This window comes from Erigeron canadensis, chromosome 9 (genome assembly GCF_010389155.1).
Source record: "Erigeron canadensis isolate Cc75 chromosome 9, C_canadensis_v1, whole genome shotgun sequence".
Lineage (NCBI taxonomy): Eukaryota > Viridiplantae > Streptophyta > Magnoliopsida > Asterales > Asteraceae > Erigeron > Erigeron canadensis.
Window position 1 is genome coordinate 3,378,276 of NC_057769.1, and position 7,997 is coordinate 3,386,272.

The following is a 7,997-nucleotide window of genomic DNA, read 5'->3' on the forward strand; positions in this document are numbered from 1 at the left end:
AAATATTAAAAAAATTGTATGTGAGAGGTTTTACACCTAAGCTTAGGTGTCAGACAACCTTATATTCACTTTTCCCTATATATACACACACTCACACACATATAACCATTTCACAATTCATATTTCATTTTCTTCCTCGTTCATTTTCTTTCATTTGATGGCGCAACTATTGATGGTGGTGACAGTGTCTAGTGGTGTAGGTTAGAATATTTTAAAAGATAAGAGTTTAAAGAGTTTATGTAAATTAGTTCATTAATGATAAATTGAGTTTTTTTTTTATTAAAAGAAGTTCATTAAGAACAATTGGCTAATTTCTATTGAAAGAGGGGGTTCAATACGATGAATATCCTATAAAGTTACTTTCAACTTTATTAATAAAGTTGACAACATCTTAACCTTTGTATTAAAATTTGGGGTTAAGATTCATAAATTATTTTTGAATTTTGATCATTAACTGGAAGTGATTAAAATTATCAACTTACCAGTAAAGTTAAAATTAAATTTAGAGGTTCTGAATACTAAATGGGTAATGATCAATCATTCTAAGTTATTAGCTTACAAATCTTTCTAATTAATAGGATTGTGACATGTGGAAAATCAGGGAGTGAAATTAGGAAAGAAAATTAGTGGATTACATGTATTAACAAGTGAACATATTATGAGGATGTTTTCATTAAAAGGATTTATCATTTTCTTTTTTAAAAATAAAGATTACTACTAGTATTTTCAAAAAAAGGAAGGAGTAAAGATAAGAGATTAGAATATATTATACAAAAAAAGGAGAAGAATAGGCCAAAAGAATATGAAACAGTGAAAGGTCATGTATCCTATTATCATACCAGATGCACTTAGCCTCTCTTCTTCAATGAAACTACTGACCGAAATTAATGCAAACACACACAGGCGGCTTTGTATCGGTGGCGCGGTGTGGGTGAATACGCCAGAAACATTAACTCTCCGCGTTAAAGTTGGTCAGTCGCTTTATTGTTTATGAATTGTGTAGATACATAAGTGTTATATATGTATGTATACTTAGTGTAACATTGATATAAGTTAGACTTTACATACACTTTTCCGATGGTCGACGAAGCAAAAGCCAAAGGCAATGCAGCTTACTCGGCCGAAAAATTCACCGAAGCCATCAATCATTTCACTGACGCCATTAATCTTGACCCAACAAACCATGTTTTCTATTTATATCGTTGTCTCGCTTACGTTTCTGTAAACCGATATTCAGAAGCTTTATTAGATGCCAAGAAAACCGTCCATCTGAAACCCGATTGGTCTAACGGGTACTTGCTGCTCGGTTTGGCTCACCACGGTTTGAAACAGTACGTTGAAGCCATCGAGTATTTCACTGACGCCATCAATCTTGAACCGGCAAACCATGTTTTTTATTTTAATCGCTCAGCCGCTTACGCTTCTTTAAACCAATATACAGAAGCCTTATCAGATGCCAAGAAAACTGTCCTTTTGAAATCCGATTGGTCTCACGCGTACTGGGGGCTTGCCGTGGCTCGCCACGGCCTGAAACAGTTCGATGAAGCTGTTTTGGCTTATAAAAAAGGTTTAGAAGTCGACCCAAGTAATGAAACACTGAAATCTAGGCTTAAAGATGCAGAAAGTGCGAAACTTGGGTCGGGCCAAACCAGAATGGGGTATGTGTTTGGGGATGCTTTTGGGTTAGATATGTTGGCTTAGCTAACTGCTGACCCAGCTACCAGGATGTATATGCAGCAACCGGATTTCGTAAACATAATGAAGGATTTGCAGCAATACCCGAGTAATTTAAATTTGTATAGGCAGGATCGGAGGGTAATGAAGGCGTTGAGTGTTTCGTTGAATGTTAAGGTGTCTAAAAGGGCAGGGTGGAATGATGCTAATGATGTGGAGATGCCGGAAAAGCAGTCTAAAAGTTTTGCGAACTCTTGACTTTGAGGAACTGCCACCGCGGACACTTAAAGTTGGCTCCAGTTAAACATCCGGGCAATTCTTTTACCTTATGACCACAATTTTGCCGATTGTGTAAATTTGATGTACTGCTATTTGTGTCATGAGGTGGCCATATTTTACCGATGAGGAACAAGAATGCGGTACTAATATAGGATTTAATAAGTTAGACGGATTAGAAGAGAGTTGATGCTTAAAATGACACTCTTTCCCAAATATATGAATCTTTTTTGCGCCATGTCAACAAACGGTTATCCCCTTCACAAATTAGACATATTTATCCGAAATTCCGAATAAACAAATGTTCAAAAGTTTAATGGATCCAACTCTTAATGCTCTGAGTGGTTAAAGAATAGTACACCCTCCTAATTGGTTCAAACAAACAAGTGATGTTTTCCTAAAACAAAATTTAAATTACTGGTTGTGGGATACATATGTTTCACAGAAGTTTGAACGAGAAGATAACTGCTGAATGTAAGGAGTTTTATGAAGACTTCAAGCAGAAACGTATCCAGTTGGAAGCGGAAAACGAACTTCTGCTGCAACGAAAAGATGAGTTGAAGAAAACTGAGGTTGAACTAAAGAATCGAGAACGTAATATAATGAAGGAGAAGAGCAAGCTAGAATTCAAAAAGAGAGCGGTACTAGTTGTTGCTCGCCATTTAACTTGTTCTTGTATTTTGTTTGATACAGATTTTATCGGTCAAATGAGCACAATCTTTGTTTGAAGATGCATTTACGAATATTGTTTAATGTTTACCATGTTAGAGAGAGTTGTTATCTTCGTTTAAACAACTGGACAATGAATCTTCCAAAGAAGATGAGGATAGAAAGGTAATTGTGTCTGGCGGCAGTTTGATCCGTTTACTTTTGAATGTGTCATTCTGGTTATAGTCCCTAATGGGTCAAATCAAAATTTCAGCAAAAAGGAAACATGTGAAATGGGTTTAAAGTTGGTCAAAGAGTATTTTCAAAGTTGTTGCACAATCTCGCACATATATAGATTGTTACCGAAATAACATCATTTTGGCATTAACTATTAGCTATATAAAGAAAGAGGACAACCTAAACCTACATAGTAAAAGTTTGCTTCAAACTGAATTCATTTTGATCTGTTGCCTGACCTGTTCATTCTGCTGTTTGTAAGAGTTTTTTTATGAAGATGAGAAAATTATTAAGATATCTTATCATTATCTGCAGATGGAACTATGTGCACTTCATAAACGGACAATGGAATTGGAGGATCAAGTTAAGGTTCAAAATGAAAGTCTACAAAGAGTACGCATGGAATTGCGTTTCAAGTTTTTGAAGACGAGCAAGGGATGGACCTAGAGGAAAAGTTTAAGAATTTGCAGAGTGAGTTAGAAGAGAAGCGTATACAACTTCAAGAGTTGAAAAACTCGGATAAAGATTATACTTGGTTGTTCAAAGTTAAAGATGAAGAGTTGCAAGATGCCCGACTAGAGCTGATAGATGTAAGTACTTATAGAGCAGTTAACAATTTAATTTTTATACTATATATGCATGTTATTACAAGTTTTACATTGATCTTTTGCATGAAGATGATGAAAGACCTGAGACAATCTCTTTTTTTGAACTATGTGAGCAGGGCATGAAAACAAATCACAAACGTGCCTGCATAGGCGTGAAGACGCTGGATATGGACAATGGGAATATGAAGTGTCTAGGGGGTGAGGTACACCAGCTATGGCATAACAAAGAAAAGAGGGAAGCGAGTGTAATTGAAGGCATTGAATACATGATGAAGAAATGGAAAGCCGAACAGAAGCAAACAATGAACTAAGAGGTTCACTATGCACTTTTGTAAATGCTTACGTTGTCCGTTTTTCTTTATGTGGTCATGCACTTTAAGGAGATTACGGTCTATGATAGCAATGGCCAAACTAGTGCTGTTGGTGTTTGTTCAAATATGCTAAGTTGAAACTAATATTACCCGTTTCATCTAGAAGCCTGTTTTTTGTAAATTGTTGACAAGTTCAATTAGTTTACTTAAAAGTATTTTCATCTGTAACCACCACCACTATCATCATCTTTGACCACTAAATCCATACCACTTTCATATGCGTTCGGTGACAACCCCTTTAGAACAAATAAGGGTAACGGCCGTATCGTATCCACCAAAAAAAGAGACGGCAACGATGGTGGCGGCTGATGATCGGAATAAGATTACCAGAGACAGTGGAGGAAATGAAAAACGGGATTACAAAGGGGGAGGGGGGGAGAAAAAGTGGATATATTAATGAGAACTCTTAGAACTATTATTATCATTTTCTATTTACTTATTTATTTTTTAACCCGTTGATTTTGCTATTTGTTTAGGATTGAAATTCCGTAAAGTTGATCCATTTTTATAGGTAAAAGTGGATTAAATCCAATGGTTATAATTTAAATATCATATTATAATCTTGACCATTGGATTTAATCCAATAATTAAAGTTTAACTTTATCTATAAAGTTGGATCTCTATTTATTTACCCTTATACAAAATTACAAACATTAAACATTTACCAAAAGATAAAAGTCAAATTTTCCTTGACTTTCTTCTTCAACGAAACCACTGACTGGAATAAAATACACACAGGCGGTTTTGTATCCCAACAATATTAAAAAAAAATAAAATTTTAAAACCCAATAAGCCATATTCACCTCACACGCCGGAAAGTCTGCATTTTGAAGAAATACGCCGGGAACACATCCAGCGTTAAAGATGGTTAGTTGGTTTATTGTTCATATATGCTTTTAATTTTTTTTTTTTATTGTATTCTTGTAATGTGTTATGCTGTATGGAGGATACACCACATCCATATATATCGTTTTAGTTGTATTAAAGGGGCATTGATATAATAAACACACATACACTTTTCCGATGGCAGAAGAAGCAAAAGCCAAAGGTAATGCAGCTTTCTCGGCCGGAGAATTCACCAAAGCCGTCAAACACTACACTGACGCCATCAATCTTGCCCCAACAAACCATGATTTTTATTATTTTTGCTCAGCCGCTTACACTTTTCTAGACCAATATCCAGAAGCCTTATCAGATGCCAACAAAACAGTCCATCTGAAACCTGATTGGTGTTACGGGTACGCGCGCCTCGGCGTGGCTTACAGCGGCCTGAAACAATACGGTGAAGCCATTTCAGCGTATAAAAAAGGTTTGGAAGTAGACCCAAGTAATGAAATATTAAAATATTGGATTAAAGACGCTGAAACGAAAGTCTGGTTGGGCGCAAAATCCAAAGGCGACGCAGCTTTTACGATGGAAGAAGAAGCAAAAGCCAAAGGCAATGCAGCTTTCTCAGCCGGGAAATTCACCGAAGCCATTAGTTACTTCACTGACGTCATCAATCTTGCCCCAACTAACCATCTTCTCTATTCAAATCGTTCAGCCGCTTACGCTTCTTTAAACCAATATTCGCAAGCCTTATCAGATGCTAAGAAAACCGTCCATCTGAAACCCGATTGGTCTAAAGGGTATTCGCGGATCGGTGCGGCTCACCATGGCCTGAAACAGTACAATGAAGCCGTTTTGGCATATAAAAAAGGTTTGGAAGTTGACCCATGTAATGAACCATTGAAATCTAGGATTAAAGATGCTGAAAGTGCGAAACTTGGGTCGGGCATAAAAGCCTATGGCAACGCAGCTTTTCTGATGGCTGGCAAAGCAAAAGCCAAAGGCAATGCAGCTTTATCAGCCGGCAAATTCACCGAAGCCATCAATCATTTCACTGACGCCATCAATCTTGCCCCAACAAACCATATTTATTATTCAAATCGCTCACTTGCTTACGCTTCTGTAAACCAATATTCAGAAGCACTATCAGATGCCAAGAAAACCGTCCATCTAAAACCCGATTGGTCTAAAGGGTACTCGCGGCTCGATATGGCTCACCATGGCCTGAAACAGTACTATGAAGCCATCAATCACTTTACTGTCGCCATCAATCTTGCCCCAACAAACCATCTTCTTTATTTAAATCGCTCACTCACTTACGCTTCTCTAAACCAATATTCAGAAGCCTTATCAGATGCCAAGAAAACGGTCCATCTAAAGCCTGATTGGTCTAAGGGGTACTCACGGCTTGGCGAGGCTCACCACAGTCTGAAACAACACGATGAAGCCGTTTTGGCGTTTAAAAAAGGTTTGGAAATTGACCCAAGTAATGAAACATTGAAATGTAGGATTAAAGATGCTGAAAGTGAGAAACTCGGGTCGGGCACAAAAGCCAAAGGCAACATAGCTTTTCTGATAGAAGACCAAGCAAAAGCCAAAGGTGTCGCAGCTTTCTCAGCCTGAAAATTCACTGAAGCCATCAATCACTTTACTGTCGCCATCAATCTTGCCCCAACAAACCATCTTCTTTATTCATATAGATCACACGCTTACGCTTCTCTAAACCAATATTCAGAAGCCTTATTAGATGCTAAGAAAACTGTCCATTTGAAACCCGATTAGTTTCTCGGGTACGCGCGGCTCGGCTCGGCTCACCACCGCCTGAAGCAGTACGGTGAAGCCATCAACCACTACACCAATGCCATCAATCTTGCCCCAACAAACCATGCTCTTTATTTAGGTCGCTCAGTCTCTTACGCTTCTCTAAATCAATATTCAGAAGCCTTATCAGATGCCAAGATAACCGTCCTTTTGAAACCTGATTGGTCTATCGGGTACTCGCGGCTCGGCATGGCTCACCACGGCCTGAAACAGTACCATGAAGCCGTTTTGGCGTATAAAAAAGGTTTGGAAGTCGACCCAAGTAATGAAACATTGAAATCTAGGCTTAAAGATGCCGAAAGTGCGAAACTTTGGTCGGGTCAACCCGAAATGGGGAGTTCCTCACCTAAGGAACGGAAAAGTCCTGCAGATGAAGCCGAGCCGGTTAGGAAGAAGAAAAGAGAGGCAGAAGTGGAAACCGAACCCGAGCCAATGGATGAGGTGGAGAGGGAATTGAAAGAAAAGAAAGTGAATGCGCAAAAAGAGATGGAAAAGGGGAATGCTGCTTATAAGAAGAAGGATTTCAAGACTGCGATTGAGTGTTACACGAAAGCGGTTGAATTGGATAATAAGGATATTTCGTTTCTTACGAATAGGGCTGCGATTTATTTGGAGATGGGAAAGTATGATGAATGCATCAAAGATTGTGAAAAAGCGGTGGAGAGAGGAAGGGAGCTTCCTTCTGACTCTACGATGGTTGCAATGGCTTTGGCAAGAAAGGGAACTGCTTTGGTTATGATGGCTAAAACATCGAAAAACTATGAGTCTGCAATTGAGAGTTTCCAAAAAGCTCTTATTGAGCATCTCAACCCAGATACGATGAAGAGGCTCAATGATGCAGATAGAGCAAAGAAGGAGCTGGAGCAAAAAGAAAATTGTGACCCTAAACTTACTGAGAAGGAACACGAAAAAGGTTTAAATAACCTTTATATACCCATATACAGGTAGGTTTTCTTTGTTTTTTTTTGCAGCTTATGCTTACATATTTTTATATGCTTCATGTGTATAGATTTAAATATCATATCTATGCTGATATGCTGGTATGTTTTCTCTTCATACATATATTGTAAAACGTATTAATTGCAAAGTAAATAATTATTCACAAATTCACAATACTACAAATAAATTAGTTAGAAGTTGATAGTGTGGTGTGTGTGATTTGAGCTCAAGGAGAGATAAAGAGGGAAAACTAGGGTTTTATTATCACCCTTTTTTAGTGATTATTGAAGGTCAAATTCTAATCTTGGCTAACCCTATACCTAGTTTTATGATTATCATTGTGTTCGGATAAATATATGAAATGGATGATAATGTAATGAAATTGATGCAAGTGTTATTGATTAGATATACTCAACTATGGTAATTTGTTAAGGATGATTTGATAAGTTGAAATGTTAATGCCAAACACAATGGTTTATTTGGTGATATTAAAGGGTTGGGCTTGTATTAATGTGGGCCATACATGCTCACTCAATGATTGTCGCTATGGGATGCCCGGACTTGAACCCGTGACCTTGTGCTATATGTGGCAAAT

General features: G+C 37.7%; 1 pseudogene; it reads left to right on the top strand.

Annotated features, from left to right (window-relative positions):
- Positions 1-1,077: 1,077 nt before the first annotated feature.
- On the top strand, positions 1,078-7,411 carry LOC122581537 (annotated as a pseudogene).
- Positions 7,412-7,997: the final 586 nt, after the last annotated feature.